General features: G+C 45.0%; 1 protein-coding gene across 4 annotated transcripts in view; it reads left to right on the forward strand.

Moving 5' to 3' along the window:
- Positions 1-16932, forward strand: part of LOC139755113 (probable G-protein coupled receptor CG31760) — a 424310-nt gene that overhangs the window by 155518 nt on the left and 251860 nt on the right. Inside the window, exon 1 of one of the 4 annotated variants that reach the window (XM_071673249.1) lies at positions 928-948. The exons of the other annotated variants lie outside the window; for them this stretch is intronic. The gene's annotated coding sequence lies outside the window, so the exon portion shown is untranslated. Of the gene's footprint in view, positions 1-927; positions 949-16932 lie in introns of those variants that run through there. 4 annotated transcript variants of the gene reach the window in all.

Below are 16932 nucleotides of genomic sequence, written 5' to 3' on the forward strand. Positions count from 1 at the left end.
GTGGGGGAGGGGGCGAAAATCCTGGGGGCCTTGAAGAATGTGTGGAAGTCGAGAACATTATCTCGGAAAGCAAAAATGGGTATGTTTGAAGGAATAGTGGTTCCAACAATGTTGTATGGTTGCGAGGCGTGGGCTATGGATAGAGTTGTGCGCAGGAGGATGGATGTGCTGGAAATTAGATGTTTGAGGACAATGTGTGGTGTGAGGTGGTTTGATCGAGTGAGTAATGTAAGGGTAAGAGAGATGTGTGGAAATAAAAAGAGCGTGGTTGAGAGAGCAGAAGAGGGTGTTTTGAAGTGGTTTGGGCACATGGAGAGGATGAGTGAGGAAAGATTGACCAAGAGGATATATGTGTCGGAGGTGGAGGGAACAAGGAGAAGAGGGAGACCAAATTGGAGGTGGAAAGATGGAGTGAAAAAGATTTTGTGTGATCGGGGCCTGAACATGCAGGAGGGTGAAAGGAGGGCAAGGAATAGAGTGAATTGGAGCGATGTGGTATACCGGGGTTGACGTGCTGTCAGTGGATTGAAGCAGGGCATGTGAAGCGTCTGGGGTAAACCATGGAAAGCTGTGTAGGTATGTATATTTGCGTGTGTGGACGTATGTATATGCATGTGTATGGGGGGGGGGGGGGGATTTCTTTCGTCTGTTTCCTTGCGCTACCTCGCAAACGCGGGAGACAGCGACAAAGTATAATAATATAATATAGATAATATATATATATATATATATATATATATATATATATATATATATATATATATATATATATATATATATATATGTATATATATATATATATTATTTTTATAGGTTAATATGGAACTAACACTTGTTCTCTCTATCCACAGGTTAGTTGAGGGGAAGGAGAGCCAACCAGCCACACTGTTGCCATGATCTTTGCATGGGGTGAATATGATAGCCCTGGCCTCTTACCATAGGATCCTGGTGAGTTTGATCATTTCTTTTTTTCCTGTCGTTGTCATGGCATCACTGTGAGACGTTTGGGAGTACATCTTCCCCGTGTGGAAGGGTACGTTTACTGTAAACTAAGAGGCACAGGGATTTAAAGAAGATACAGGAAATTTAAGGTCATTTATGTTCAAATATGGTTAACTGTAATAGTTAATGAGGTTAACGAACATGTGGGTCAAATTGGTTACTCCATACATTCTACACCCCCTCCCCCCCCTCGTGACCATCCGACCCACATCACCACATAGACTACCCACTCCCGTTCACCATCTCACCATCAGACTCACCAGCACACATTACCTCACATTGCCTCACTCACCACACTGTCATTACCACACGTGATCTTCACTCCCACACAAACAGCCAGCTACAGATACCCTTTGACCTGAAGGAGATAAGACAGCACTCGCGAGGAACACCGATATGATATGATCGGGTATATCTGTGATATGATCGGGTATATCTGTGATATGATCGGGTATATCTGTGATATGCCCGGGTATATCTGTGATATGATCGGGTATATCTGTGATATGACCGGGTATATCTGTGATATGATCGGGTATATCTGTAATATGATCGGATGTATCTGTGATATGATCCGCTGGTGACAGAGTCAGTGTGAAATCGTCATTTCCCGTGTTAGCGAGGTAGCGTTAAGAACAGAGGACTGAGCCTTTGAGGGAACATCCTCAGCTGGCCTCCTTCTCTGTATCTTCTTTTGGAAAATTAAGAAAAAAAAAACGAGAGGGGAGGATTTCCAGCCCCCCGCTCCGTTCCCTTTCAGTCGCCTTTTACGACACGCAGGGAATACGTGGGAAGTATTCTTTCTCCCCTATCCCCAGGGATAATATATATATATATATATATATATATATATATATATATATATATATATATATATATATATATATATATATATATATATATATATATATATATATCCTATACCGTTGCTTGGTCTAGTCCCACGTATTTCCTGTTCGTAATTTCCAGGCCCCCCAAAAAATCAGGAGAGAGCGTTGGAGGGAATCCTGTGGTTTTTACCGTGTTTTAGCTTCGTGTGTGTGTGTGTGTGTGTGTGTGTGTGTGTGTGTGTTGGGGGGGGAAGGGGGGGTTATGATATTACTGTCATCTGTGATTTTTGTTTTGGGTGAGATTTTGTAATTTTTTGTTTTTTGTTTCTTTTTCTGTTTAGTTAGGATCATCTGGTTTTTGATTTTGTGGGTAAGATCACCTGATTTTTTTTTTTTTTTTTGTCTCAGGTAAAATATTGTGTGCTGGGTACGATTTTGTGATTTTCATTCAAGGGGTTAAGACTCACTGATATTTTGTTAAATTCTGTGATGTTTAGTTTGGGGTAAAATGTTGTGATATATGAATATCTTTTTTTTTTAGTGGGGGGGGGAAGGTTTGGGTTTTTTTGTGGGGGGGGAGCTTTGGGTTACATTTTGTGATTTTTTTTGAGGTTTTGTGAAAAATTTTGTGATTTTTTTGAGGTTTTGGGTTAAATTTTGTGATTTTTTTTGAGGTTTTGGATTAAATTTTGTGATTTTTTTTTGAGGTTTTGGGTTAAATTTTATCATTTTTATTGACTAAAAAAAGATATTATAGAGCAGTGTAGCGTTGATTCAAGAATTAAATGTCAAAAGCTTCCCTAGTCAGGTCAAAGGTCACTCCATCAGGTCATGCCGTCACGACCAGCATTTCATAAGCATGGTGACCTGTGACATCATTGCCGGATATTCCTATATTTTTGATATCATGAATTTTATCATTCACCCATCTTGTCTTATCTTATCTTATCTCACGCCAAACTGAGTGATACGGGCCTGTGATGGCGCTTGCCCTTTCCCTATCTGTCTTTATATTTATCTATCTATCTGTCTGTCTATCTTTCTATCTGTCTATCTATCTCCCTATCGATCTATCCATCCATCTATCCTCTATTTGCCTATGTAAGTATCTATCTATATGTCTAATCATTCATCTGTCTATCTATCTATCTATTTGTATCTATCTATCTATCTATCATTTCTCTATCAATCTATCTATCTGTCAGCTTATCTATCTGTCTATCTGTTTATCTATCTATCTGTAAAGCTTATCTATCTGTCTATCTATCTGTCTATCTATCTATCTGTCTATCTATCTATCTGTCTATCTATCTATCTGTCTATCTATCTATCTGTCTATCTATCTGTCTATCTATCTATCTGTCTATCTATCTGTCTATCTATCTATCTGTCTATCTATCTATCTGTCTATCTATCTACCATCCCCCGTGCGTCAGCAGAGGACGGGCTGAAATAGATATCCAGCCCTTGGTATAGGAACCTCACTCACCACGACGCGGGATGATGCAATGCTCGGTTGGGGGGGGGGGGGGTAGGTCAGAGGTCAAAGGTGACAGCCGCTTTATCCGATAAGCCTCTGCGTGTGGGGGGGGGGGGGTAGGGGGGTTAGGTTTCGTGACGCCGGTGAAATGAATGGTGTGTTATTGAGCCCGAGAGAGAGAGAGAGAGAGAGAGAGAGAGAGAGAGAGAGAGAGAGAGAGAGAGAGAGAGAGAGAGAGAGAGAGAGAAACGGGTGTAGATACCTGTGTTGTAATCACGTGCTATACAAATATCTCACACACACACACACACACACACACACACACACATCATAACGGACAACTAGGAAGGATGGGATTGCCAGGGTAGAGCTGGAAATCTTCCCCTCCTGTATTACTTTCTAAAAGAAGGAACAGTGGAAAGAGCCAAATGAGGATCTGTTATCCCCTGAGGCTCAGCGTCTCTTCTGGGCGCCAACTCGCTCACGTGGGAAACGGCGAATATACACCCGTATAAGATGACTTGTTTAAATACGCTTCTTGCGTAAGTGGATATGCGGAGTTACGTGTTCCAGAACACCTGCTGGAACTTTAGCTCTGTGTCTGGAAGCAGAGAGTGGGGTGGGGGGAAGGCTGGGTTAAGACCCACCTGGGTTTTTCTCCCGTGGGTGTGAAAGTCTGGAACGTGTTATGTATTTTTTTTTCCCCCTTCCAGGGAGAGGCAGAGAGGCTTGGGCAAGTGGGGTGGTGTGACCTGGGCTGACCTGGGAGGGTGGTGTGACCTGAGGTGACCTGGGAGGGTGGTGTGACCTGAGGTGACCTGGGAGGGTGGTGTGACCTGGGATGACCTGGGAGGGTGGTGTGACCTGAGGTGACCTGGGAGGGTGGTATGACCTCAGGTGACCTGGGAGGGTGGTGTGACTTGGGAGAATGGTGTGACCTGGGTTGACCTGGGCTGACCTGAGAGGGTGGTGTGACCTGGGAGAATGGTGTGACCCGGGTTGACCTGGGAGGGTGGTGTGACCTGGGCTGACCTGGAAGAGGGCGGAGAGAGAGAGAGAGAGAGAGAGAGAGAGAGAGAGAGAGAGAGAGAGAGAGAGAGAGAGAGAGAGAGAGAGAGAGAGAGGAGTGTCAGGCCGCGTATTCCAATATTGATGTTGGATCCCATGTCAGTGGAGGGAGTCACGGTAAGGGGGTGTTGGATCCTATTGCTGGCAAGCCTCTAACTCTGTACAAACCACATTCACCTCTCTCTCCCTCTCTCTCTCTCTCTCTCTCTCTCTCTCTCTCTCTCTCTCTCTCTCTCTCTCTCTCTCTCTCTCTCTCTCTCTCTCTCTCTCATTCTTTGCGAAGAAGAAACGGATTTAAATCGTGCGGGTTTTTTGCTCCGCTTGCTGAAGTAAACATTCCAGATTTGATGATTTTTATAATAATAAGAAAAATTGGTATTGTTGAAAAAGGAAAATAAGGTATTTCTTTAGTGTCCTCAGTACTCAGGATTGAACATCAACTTGAAGCTAGGCTAGACGATTTATTCATTTACTTATTCATTTATTCTAGTTTTGGGAAGGGGGGGGGGTAGGGGTTGGAGTCGGTTAATGGTAGTTATATTACAATAGACCTACATAGTTTGTTATAGTTGAGGTTATACGCAAGGGTATTCCTTTATTGTCATCATATACAACCACCCGAGTGTTCGGTGTGAGTTAGTGTACAACGAAGTGATCTGTACAGAAAGGTTGTAACAACCTTGCCAAGTGCTGGTAGTACGTAAGGTAGCCATTGTATCTAACAACATCAAAAATAACAGTTATATGTATTGTAAGCTTGACGTATGGTATGGAATCTGGTAAGAGGAGCATCAGCTTCGATTAGGCATTCCGAATCTGCATTTGTAGACTCAAGACCTTTCAAATAAGTTCCCAAGGTCGTGTGTGTGTGTGTGTGTGTGCGGTGGGGATGGGCGGTTTATGTGGGTGACGTCGCTTGTACCTCCACAGGTCCTCCGTCAGGCAGTCGTTTCCCAAAGGAACTTCCCTTCTGAGCAGGTCCTCCGTTGGATTGGATCTCCTTTAGAAAAATCCTTTTGAAAGAGAGTGATAGAAATGTTCCTTCGTGCAGGTCTTCCCCAGCTGCGACTGGAGATCCTTCAGATCTCTTCCTGAAGACAGGGCCGTCTTTAAGGGCGTCCCTCCGTCAGGCAGGTGCTCCTCCGGGCACGTCTTTCCCTCGATGGAACTTAACCTTTTAAGCTGATGTTTATGTCTTCCTTCCGTAGGAGGGAGACCCTATCGAGGGATGTGAAGGTGAGTTTGTCGAGGATGTGGTGAAGATGAGTCTGAAGAGGATGTGGTGAAGGTGAGTACGTCGAGGATGTGGTAAAGATGAGTCTGTTGAGGACGCATTGAAGATGAGTTTGGTGGCTCTTCCCTCCGTCGTGAACATGACTTGACGAGGATAACATTGCTGTCTGTATTCGTTGACGATTGTTGGCGTCTCTAGTTCTCAGGCAGATCCTCCTCCAGGAAGGTCTTCCTTTAGACAGGTCATCCTTCAGGCGGGTTCGCTTATAGACGGGTCTTCCTTCAGACGGGTTCGCTTAAAGACGAGTCTTCCTTCAGACGGGTTCGCTCACAGACGGGTCTTCCTTCATACGGGTTCGCTTACAGACGAGTCTTCCTTCAGACGGGTTGGCTTAAAGACGAGTCTTCCTTCATACGGGTTCGCTTATAGACGGGTCATCCTTCAGGCGGGTTCGCTTCCAGGCAGGTCTTCCCTCATACACGTGGTTCCCCTTCAAACAGGTCCTCCTCCATCAGGAACATTTTTTTGTTGACCATTTCATCACCTGATACCTTCGTACGATCCAGGCCTGGGTCATGTGTGCTGCGAGCGTGGTGATGTAGACAGTCAGTCAGATATCTGTGTCTCGCTGGTGTGCACACAGCCTCACCATCCAACATTTACACATGACACACACACACACAGTCACCAAACACACTGACATGACACACGCCATCCAAACATGTGTAGATGAACCACATATTTACCCACAGAACAAACGCACATAACACAGGCATTCAGCAAATACATGCACGTTACATATACATGCATTAAACTCGCACACCTGCACATATTAATACTCATACATCCATTACACGCATACTAACTACCCAACCTCACCTTACAGACACCATACTTGCTCTCACTATCCAGCATCACCATGAATACACTCACAATCCACACTGCAATGGCCTCACCACAGACAAGAGGGAGTCACGGCTCCGGGACTTCCTCTATCACAGTGACCACACACTAAAGGGAAAGGCAAGAACTTTGGTCACCCAGCCTCACCTCTCCTCCCTATATATATATATATATATATATATATATATATATATATATATATATATATATATATATATATATATATATATATATATATATATATATGATCTAGTTCAGCTCGAGCGTAATTTGGTCGATGGTATTGAATATCCCTGGCGCCTTGATGGGAGTGGGTCAATGATAGATGAGGTGACGAAGGTTCATTATCACAGTGCTGGGGATCCATCAAGTGTTCCTACGTGGTGATGCATAAGGACGACGGGAGGTCGTCACAAGATTGTGTAGTGCTCCACCTCTCCGTCCGGTGCTGGTGGATGAGGCGACGGGAACCCGTCACAGTGACGAAGAACTCCACCTTCCCGCCTGTCTTTGGTGGATGAGGCGACGGGAACCTGTCACAGTAACGTGGAACTCCACCTTCCCGTCTCTCTCTGGTGGATGAGGCGACGGGAGCCCATCAGAGTAATTTGAATCTCCCACTCTCTCTCTCTTTCTCTCTCTTTTGTGTGACCATCTCCGGCGACGGTGATCCAGCAGTCCCGAACACCTGGTTAGAAATCCTGGCGTCGCGCTCTGGTTTGCCTTGGTCGTGACATCCCTCAGTTCAGATAGAACCACTCTTAATCTTCCTTTTGGATACGGTTGAAAGGAGAAAGAATTTCTTGGGATTGGGAGAGATCGTCTCGACCCCCTCACTGCTTCGCCATCAGTCAAACTGGGTGGGTCTCGACCCCCTCACTGCTTCACCATCAGTCAAACTGGGTGGGTCTCGACCCCCTCACTGCTTCGCCATCAGTCAAACTGGGTGGGTCTCGACCCCCTCACTGCTTCGCCATCAGTCAAACTGGGTGGGTCTCGACTCTCTCACTGCTTCGCCGTCAGTCAAACGGTGAGATTCTCTGGCCTGTTAACACCACATTCAGGTGGTGACCCAGAAGTCTCTCTCTCTCTCTCTCTCTCTCTCTCTCTCTCTCTCTCTCTCTCTCTCTCTCTCTCTCTCTCTCTCTCTCTCTCTCTCTCTCTCGTGTGTGTGTGTGTGTGTGTGTGTCATAAATCATGATCATCATGCATACGTCGGCATGTCACTCAGCTCCTGTTAGCGTTGCTTCCTTTTTTTTCCCGGTCCTGCATGACGGTGATCTGTCTCGCTGGAGGAGTGTCTTTCCAGCTGACGGAGTCGTCCGCCTTTTGAGAGGAAATTCAGGAGAGCCAACATTTTCCGGTGGAGTGACTTCTTTTGGACCTGTGGGGGCGAGGCCCAGCCAGCCCTCCCTCACTCCCTCCTCGTCTCCTTCAGTGTCTTACCTTCCTCCTCTCATGTCCAAGTTTTCAAGCCCATTTCATGATGGCAGTGCGGAAGACAAGACTCCTTTCTTAACAACGACTTCGCCCCCGGATTTCTCTGTGAAGAAGTCGGTGAAAAAGCAAATTGAAAGTCGCTTACGATTTCCTCCTATTCATTCTTACGTTTCGTTAGTGAATGGTATCTTTAAGGTGTTTTTAGGATCAGCTTGCCAAGCTGGTCTGTACATGCTGAAGACGCCGGCGCAGTTTTGTTCTCGAAGTCAGTGGAGTACTGGAAGTACGATGGGTCAGCGCTGGGTGGGGATACCTCTCCACCGTGTCGACGTGGTACTGAAGGTCACCCTCAGCTGTAGTCTTACCTGTTACAGAGGAAAGGTAAACGAACTGGAAGACTCCGCTTTTCTTCCTCTCTCTCTCTCTCTCTCTCTCTCTCTCTCTCTCTCTCTCTCTCTCTCTCTCTCTCTCTCTCTCTCTCTCTCTCTCTCTCTCTCTCTCTCTCTCTCTCTCTCTCTCTCTCTCTCTCTCTCTCTCTCTCTCCCTTTTGATCTAATCCTAGAAATGAGATGAGAGATTATAGTATCTCTCTCAGTACCCGGCGCCGTGGTATACTTAAGAATTTCAAAGCTTTGTGCTGGCTTTGGTGAGAGTGAGAGACTGGACTCCCGCAGCAATATTGGCCCCACCTGTCTCTAAAACCTCTCCAGGAGACATGTCTCTTCCTCCCTTCACCACACTGACAGTCTCTGACTGGAAATTAATTTCCCTCCCTTCGTGGCACGTCTGACTCTGCCTCCATTTCTGCTTTATTGCTGCCAGAGCCACCCACAGCTGTGCTGTCATGATGATCTGTGTTACAAAGGCTGTAGTATGTAATATTACCGAGTATCACACACACACACACACACACACACACACACACACCTATTGCGCGCCTCGTGAACTTTGAACCTCCCAACATTGATGTCGTGTGGCTCAAAATTATATATATATATATATATATATATATATATATATATATATATATATATATATATATATACACTCGGCGAATACAGATATGATATATGATATGATATGATATATATATATATATATATATATATATATATATATATATATATATATATATATATATATATATATATATTCCCGTCAACTTTTTTTTTTCTTTTTCGTCTATCTGATTCAATTAGTTTTCTTCTAATTCTTGTACCTTTGTGTCATTCCCTGACTGTCCCTGCTTTTCTTTCCTCGAGACAGTGGTATTGGAATCCTTATTGAAATCTGTCATGAAGAGGACGTCTGTGTGTTTATCAGAGTGGCTGAATCCCTTCCAGACGTACAATATGTGCAGTAATCCTACGCTCGTGCATCCTACTTTTGTTCTTGGTCGTCATCACTAAACATGAAAGAGATTCGATCTCATCTCGTCTTCTTGGGTATAGGATCACATCATCTATAGACCTCACTGTCATTTACCACCTCCCATTCCCGCTATAAACGCCGTATGGAGCACCTAAAGACCGCCTGTTGTTCTGAGTTTCTTATAGACATCTTTGTCGCCTTATTTTGGGGTGACAGATGCCTCTTTATCGCACTGCGTTTCTCTCTCTGCAGCACGCATAACTGAGGCGTCTAAAAATTGGCGTTACGTATTGCGTATAATCCTCCTTCCTCTCCAACGCAGCTGGTCCCTCTTGACCATCGCTTGATTGCAGGGAGGCATTCCAAACCCCTTTATCCGACTCTCACTCAGTTTTCAGTTTCGACTGTGATCGATTCACATCTGTTACACGAAGGGTTGAACACTGTTTCTTACGTCGGGTAATATTCCTTGATCTCTCGTTTTCTCTCACTGAAAAGATCTTTATGACACTTCAGTGAGAATACCAAACGCCTCCTGAAAATCCACATTTCCTTCTTCCCATCCTGTTAGCTCTCTCTCTCTCTCTCTCTCTCTCTCTCTCTCTCTCTCTCTCTCTCTCTCTCTCTCTCTCTCTCTCTCTCTCTCTCTCTCTATTTCACGTCTGCCTCATATTCTTATATGGCCATCCTGATGGCTTCTGTAGGTCAAAATCTACAGGAGTCTTTATTGTCTTTTTGATTTCATATGTAGATTACAGCGCTTTGGTTTTTTTTTTCTTTCTTTCTTTAGTATTAAATTTATCTCAAGACCCTTGATATTCTGAAAGCTTATTGATAGGTTCTGACGTTTGTCTCTGACTCCAGGCATTAGTTCCAAGCTCATGTTCTTCTGAGTTTTATGAACTCTCTCGTCCATTTCAATTTCCATTCATTCCATTATGGTTATTGTCAATGGCTCGTCCTCTCATACCATCATTCTCCACTGTTCTATATCATTTCCTCTTCCAAACAACAGAACTACCCATTTATGTGGCCATTACTCAGTTCTCGTCTTCTAAATACCGTCCATCCTCAATTGGCTCGTGGAATAGAGGTATCTAAGTACCCCCCTTAAACCCTTAATCTTCTACATTTTCTTTGAAGCTCTTGTTGACTTATTTCCTTTGAAAATGAAAACTTGATGACCCAACGACTCTTTCTAAATTACTTGTCATTAATCTATCCTTTTATCTCTCTTAGAAAGGCTTAATACTACAATTTTTTTTCTTAGTCTATCCATAAGAGAATATGAGTTTATTTTGAATGTATTTCATTACAGAATGAATATATCACATCCACAGGGGTAGTGAGGTTTGTTTTTTTTTTGTTTTTTTACCCACCTTCCAGTCCAACCCACAATCCACAGCATTCTCTGCAATACTTTTTTTCCCCTTCTCTTTTTTTACAGATATTACTCTGGCTCCATCTCTTTGCGGGGTGAGGGTTTGCATGCCATTTTCTCCGACCGAGCCACGCAAGACCTGACTCTCGGGGCCACTCTACGTCCCCAACACACACACACACACACACACACACACACACACACACAGATACTATGGAGGTGTTGGGTAAGCCAGAGACTGGTCGACTCAATGGCTGGTACCTGTCTCTCCACAACTAGGCCAGGGAACCTTCCGTGTTACCTCAAACCATCCCCCAGCAACGCTCTCTCTCTCTCTCTCTCTCTCTCTCTCTCTCTCTCTCTCTCTCTCTCTCTCTCTCTCTCTCTCTCTCTCTCTCTCTCTCTCTCTCTCTCTCTCCCGTTCTCCCCGAATAGGCATGGCCTTGATGTGGCCACCTGTGATAAGGCGTCTCTGTTTATGTAAAAGAAATCGTGTGCCGGTGATCGCGCGGGAAAATACTGGATGTGCGTCCTGTGAAGGCGGGGTCTGGGAGCGTGTAGAATCTGTAGGTGGTTACCCCACGTCCCAACCCTTGCACGAACATGCCGAACTCATGGCTTCGCCATGCATATGTATCATTACTGTTATCACAAACGTTGATATAAAGAATACCTTTCATTGCCCTTTTTATGACTGGTGTATTAACACGATATATTCATCAACGAAGCGCGTCTAGTGGATATGATTAGATTTGTAAACTCGCTTTGCCGACGTTTCGGATAGTTTGGCGGTTTGGTTCGAAGTTGGACGGTCACCAGGGTTTTTCTCCCAGGTTGTCCACAAAGTAGACATCCTTTATTCACATATATGACTCGCTGGCGGCCTCCCTCCCTCCCTCCCTGAGAGGCGTCAGGTTCATAGACGTTGAGGGTAAACAACATGTGTCCCTCCCCCCCAACCAAACTTTACTGGAATCTGTTTACATAAGGGAGATGAGATTGATTCGATAAGGGTCTGGCTGAGTTATTATGACCCCGTGTCAGTGGCTTTGGTTCAAGCCATCGTCGTGTTGGTAGAGACAGCTGTGGCTTCACTAAAGTGCTATACTGCTGGTATGGACTAAACATCTGTACTTATGGAAACACATAGTGAGAGAGAGATCCAGATGTCGCAAGTGCTAACAGGCGTAGAAATGGTGGAGAGGAGATGGAGTGAGTACTTTGAAGGACTGTTGAATGTGTTAGATGATGGGATGGCAGATATGGGATGTGTGGGACGTGGAGGTACGCGTTTAATGGTAAATGTTTTGGTAGTAGGAGAAGAGCTGATGTAAGTCTTGTGAGGTGTGGAAAGCGGTTGGAGTGGATGGGATTTCAGTTGAAATTCTCAAGCTAAGGGGGTGACTATGTTGCTGATTGGTTTGCGTCAAGTGTGATTGATGTCACCATGGCTGTTCAATCTTGGTCTTTTACGGTCGGGGTGGAGGGAGGTATTTGTGAGGGTTTCGAAGTGACGGGTGGGTTTGCAGCTGGGAGGTTTTTTTTTTTTTGCTGTTTGCAGAAGATGTCTCTGTAGTGGCAGGCTTGAGGCAGAGACCTGCAGAAGATGGCGCCTGAGTTTGGGAGAGTGTGTGAACGGAGGACGTTGAGAGCGATCGTGTTTAAGAGTAAGGTAATGAGGTCCAGCAGGGGAGAGAGACAGCTCAGTTAGAAGTCGAATATGGAACGAGAACCTGGAAGAAATAGGGTTGCTTTAGGTACCTAGGAGTGGACTTGGCAGCGTATGGAACCTGGAACTACGGGAGCTGAGGTGAAGCATAGGGTGCGTGAGGAGACAAAGATCATGGATGCACTGAGTGTGTGAAAAAGGGGAGGTCACTGTATCTGAGAACAAGGATGGGTATGTTTGATGGTATAGTAGTCCCGACGGTGTTGTATGGATGCGAGTCGTGGGCACTCAGTGGAAAAGTGAGGGAGAGGGTCAATGTGTTGGAAATGAAATACCTAAGGACACTATATAGTGTTTGGAGGGTTGTTCGCGTAAGGATTGGCATTGCGAGACCGAAGTGTGGTATCCGAAGGAAGATGTTCGAGAGCTGATCAAGGTTTGCTGATATGGTTTGGACGTATGGAGAGTATGAGTGAAGAGAGACTAAGAGAATATATATATATATATATATATATATATATATATATATATATATATATATATATTTTTTTTTTTTTTTTTTTTTTTTTTTTTATACTTTGTCGCTGTCTCCCGCGTTTGCGAGGTAGCGCAAGGAAACAGACGAAAGAAATGGCCCAACCCCCCCCCCCCATACACATGTACATACACACGTCCAGACACGCAAATATACATACCTACACAGCTTTCCATGGTTTACCCCAGACGCTTCACATGCCTTGCTTCAATCCACTGACAGCACGTCAACCCCTGTATACCACATGACTCCAATTCACTCTATTTCTTGCCCTCCTTTCACCCTCCTGCATGTTCAGGCCCCGATCACACAAAATCTTTTTCACTCCATCTTTCCACCTCCAATTTGGTCTCCCTCTTCTCCTCGTTCCCTCCACCTCCGACACATATATCCTCTTGGTCAATCTCTCCTCACTCATTCTCTCCATGTGCCCAAACCATTTCAAAACACCCTCTTCTGCTCTCTCGACCACGCTCTTTTTATTTCCACACATCTCTCTTACCCTTACGTTACTTACTCGATCAAACCACCTCACACCACACATTGTCCTCAAACATCTCATTTCCAGCACATCCATCCTCCTGCGCACATCTCTATCCATAGCCCACGCCTCGCAACCATGCAGCATTGTTGGAACCACTATTCCCTCAAACATACCCATTTTTGCTTTCCGAGATAATGTTCTCGACTTCCACACATTTTTCAAGGCTCCCAAAATTTTCGCCCCCTCCCCCACCCTATGATCCACTTCCGCTTCCATGGTTCCATCCGCTGACAGATCCACTCCCAGATATCTAAAACACTTCACTTCCTCCAGTTTTTCTCCATTCAAACTCACCTCCCAATTGACTTGACCCTCACCCCTACTGTACCTAATAACCTTGCTCTTATTCACATTTACTCTCAACTTTCTTCTTCCACACACTTTACCAAACTCAGTCACCAGCTTCTGCAGTTTCTCACATGAATCAGCCACCAGCGCTGTATCATCAGCGAACTACAATTGACTCACTTCCCAAGCTCTCTCATCCCCAACAGACTTCATACTTGCCCCTCTTTCCAGGACTCTTGCATTTACCTCCTTTACAACCCCATCCATAAACAAATTAAACAACCATGTGTGTGTGTGTGTGTGTGTGTGTGTGTGTGTGTGTGTGTGTGTGTGTGTGTGTATGCGTCAGAAGTGGAGAGGACAAGGAAGAGTGTGAGAATGAGGACGAGATGAAAGGGTGGGGTGAAAAATGCTTGAGATTTCTCGGGTGGATAAGTAGTTATGGTGATGTCATAGAGAATTTATGCACTCATGTTATGCATGTAAATATGACCCATATGGTTCTTGAGCATTTTCAACTTTATTTTCACTGAAAGCACATGATTCCTAACACAACTTCTGTAAAGCACTGTAAGAGGGACGCTTCCAGTTGAAGAAATATGGAACATCTCCTTCAGGTGCTCAAGAGGACTCAAGGCCATCCATCCTCTCATTACATGTGTATATAATGTGTGGAATAGGTTCCGGTGATGCAAGGAGCACTTATGGTGATACTTAAGGTGTTTTACACTGAGAGGACCCATGTAGAGATGAGCTATGCCTTTGAGAATGATTTCGACGAAGTTTAGAATGATACTATTGTTCTCCAGATGCTATACGGGGGGCGGCTGCTTATATGTGAATGCAGCTGCCCTTACTTGAGAACGCACCGGGGCCTAGTTAAGCAAAAGGAGATGACTACATCTTAGAGGTTGTCTTGGATATACATGTGTATGAGGGTCGTATGTATACACACGGGCCGTGTGATGAATGACCATCCATGTGTCTGTGATGTGATCGTGAATGACTAGAGTATTCGTGTGTATAATGAAGGATTACCACAGTGAAAGGAACCTTCCCCCCCCCCCTCCTCCTCCTCCCACCTATCCTACCACATTGTTAATGCCATCAGCATCCACTACGATGCCGCCCCACAAGGACACACAACGTATACCGTTACATTATAATTCCTGCGATAATTACGCCATTTCTTGTAACTTAACTGAGTCCGTTAATTATGGCCAAATGGAACACACACACACACACACACACACACACACACACACACACACACACACACACACACACACACACGTAATGGCCACATTGAGGTCGTATGAAAGGGGATACTCGAGTTTCCAGACGAGGAATATAAGACCCAAATTTCTTTTGACAGCTGTAGAGGGATACGTTCATTGTACGATTATATAATTATATTTCTGTTATTCAATTAGAAGGGAAAAGAAATTTTCTTTTTAAAGTAATTATTTTACTATAGCTAGCCCTGAGGCCCGTCTCTGGCCAGCCCTGAGGCCCGTCCCTGGCCAGCCCTGAGGCCCGTCCCTGGCCAGCCCTGAGGCCCGTTCCTGGCCAGCCCTGAGGCCCGTTCCTGGCCAGCCCTGAGGCCCGTCTCTGGCCAGCCCTGAGGCCTGTCTCTGGCTAGCCCCGAGGCCCGTCTCTGGCCAGCCCTGAGGCCCGTTCCTGGCCAGCCCTGAGGCCCGAGCAAGTAAAGGTCTCGGGTTTATGAGCTTAATGCTCTCGATCTTTAAGAGGAGCATTAAACACGGGCCAGACTCACTCTCCGAAGATAAACGACAAATGTTTCCTGTTATCATTTTGTCTTTACCGTTTATTTCAAAGGACTCGTTGAACTGCTTTGTTGTGTCTTTGAGTCACAGTCGTTAGTCGTCGTTAAGCACACTCGATTATATGTGTGTTTTCCCATCACTTTTACAGTGAGAGGCCGAGAGATTATCTGGTTTGATGAGATGGGGGAAAGAAAATAATGATTCTCCCATCGAGTCTATCAGGGAAATTGAGAGGATTTCACTGCAGAAAATATGAGAGTAATACAACGAACGAAGAGAGGGGGGGGGGGGGGGGGGGAAGGACACATAGAAATGTAACACTTCAAGAAGAAAAATTCCAGCGGCAAGTCGCCTACTTTTACATAGGCTCATCCACAACCGTTTTCTTTGAATCTAGACGTAATTGATTGAGTAATTACATTTACATGACTTGATGTGGTGAAATGGAGAGTTGGGAGACCTCCCTCCCCTAAGGTCTTAGTGGTTGGAGGTAAGATTATGAATATCGTTCTTGAGAGCGTCGACTGGTGGGACGGGTTTTAGGAGGTGTAGATTTGAGGAAGGGTATGGTTGTAGGGTCCTCAGGGCTTTGGAAGGTTCACTGGGTGATGAAGACGAAGTATGGCCTAACTCGCTCACGTCCATTCTCTAGTCATTTGTGATGAACCGAAACCACAGCTCCCTATCCTTCCAAAACAAGACCCGACATACCTTTTGGTGCTTTCTCCCGGAATGCTTTATAGATGCTAGGATGTTCCGAGCTAGGATATGTTGTGTAGGGTGTTCTGAGCTAGGATATGTTGTGTGGGATGTTCTGAGCTAGGATATGTTGTGTGGGATGTTCTGAGCTAGGATATGTTGTGTGGGATGTTCTGAGCTAGGATATGTTGTGTAGGGTGTTCTGAGCTAGGATATGTTGTGTGGGATGTTCTGAGCTAGGATATGTTGTGTGGGATGTTCTGAGCTAGGATATGTTGTGTGGGATGTTCTGAGCTAGGATATGTTGTGTACGGTGTTCTGAGCTAGGATATGTTGTGTAGGGTGTTCTGAGCTAGGATATGTTGTGTAGGGTGTTCTGAGCTAGGATATGTTGTGTGGGATGTTCTGAGCTAGGATATGTTGTGTAGGGTGTTCTGAGCTAGGATATGTTGTGTAGGGTGTTCTGAGCTAGGATATGTTGTGTAGGGTGTTCTGAGCTAGGATATGTTGTGTAGGGTGTTCTGAGCTAGGATATGTTGTGTGGGATGTTCTGAGCTAGGATATGTTGTGTAGGGTGTTCTGAGCTAGGATATGTTGTGTAGGGTGTTCTGAGCTAGGATATGTTGTGTAGGGTGTTCTGAGCTAGGATATGTTGTGTGGGATGTTCTGAGCTAGGATATGTTGTGTAGGGTGTTCTGAGC

This window comes from Panulirus ornatus, chromosome 18, assembly GCF_036320965.1.
Source record: "Panulirus ornatus isolate Po-2019 chromosome 18, ASM3632096v1, whole genome shotgun sequence".
NCBI classification, from domain to species: domain Eukaryota; kingdom Metazoa; phylum Arthropoda; class Malacostraca; order Decapoda; family Palinuridae; genus Panulirus; species Panulirus ornatus.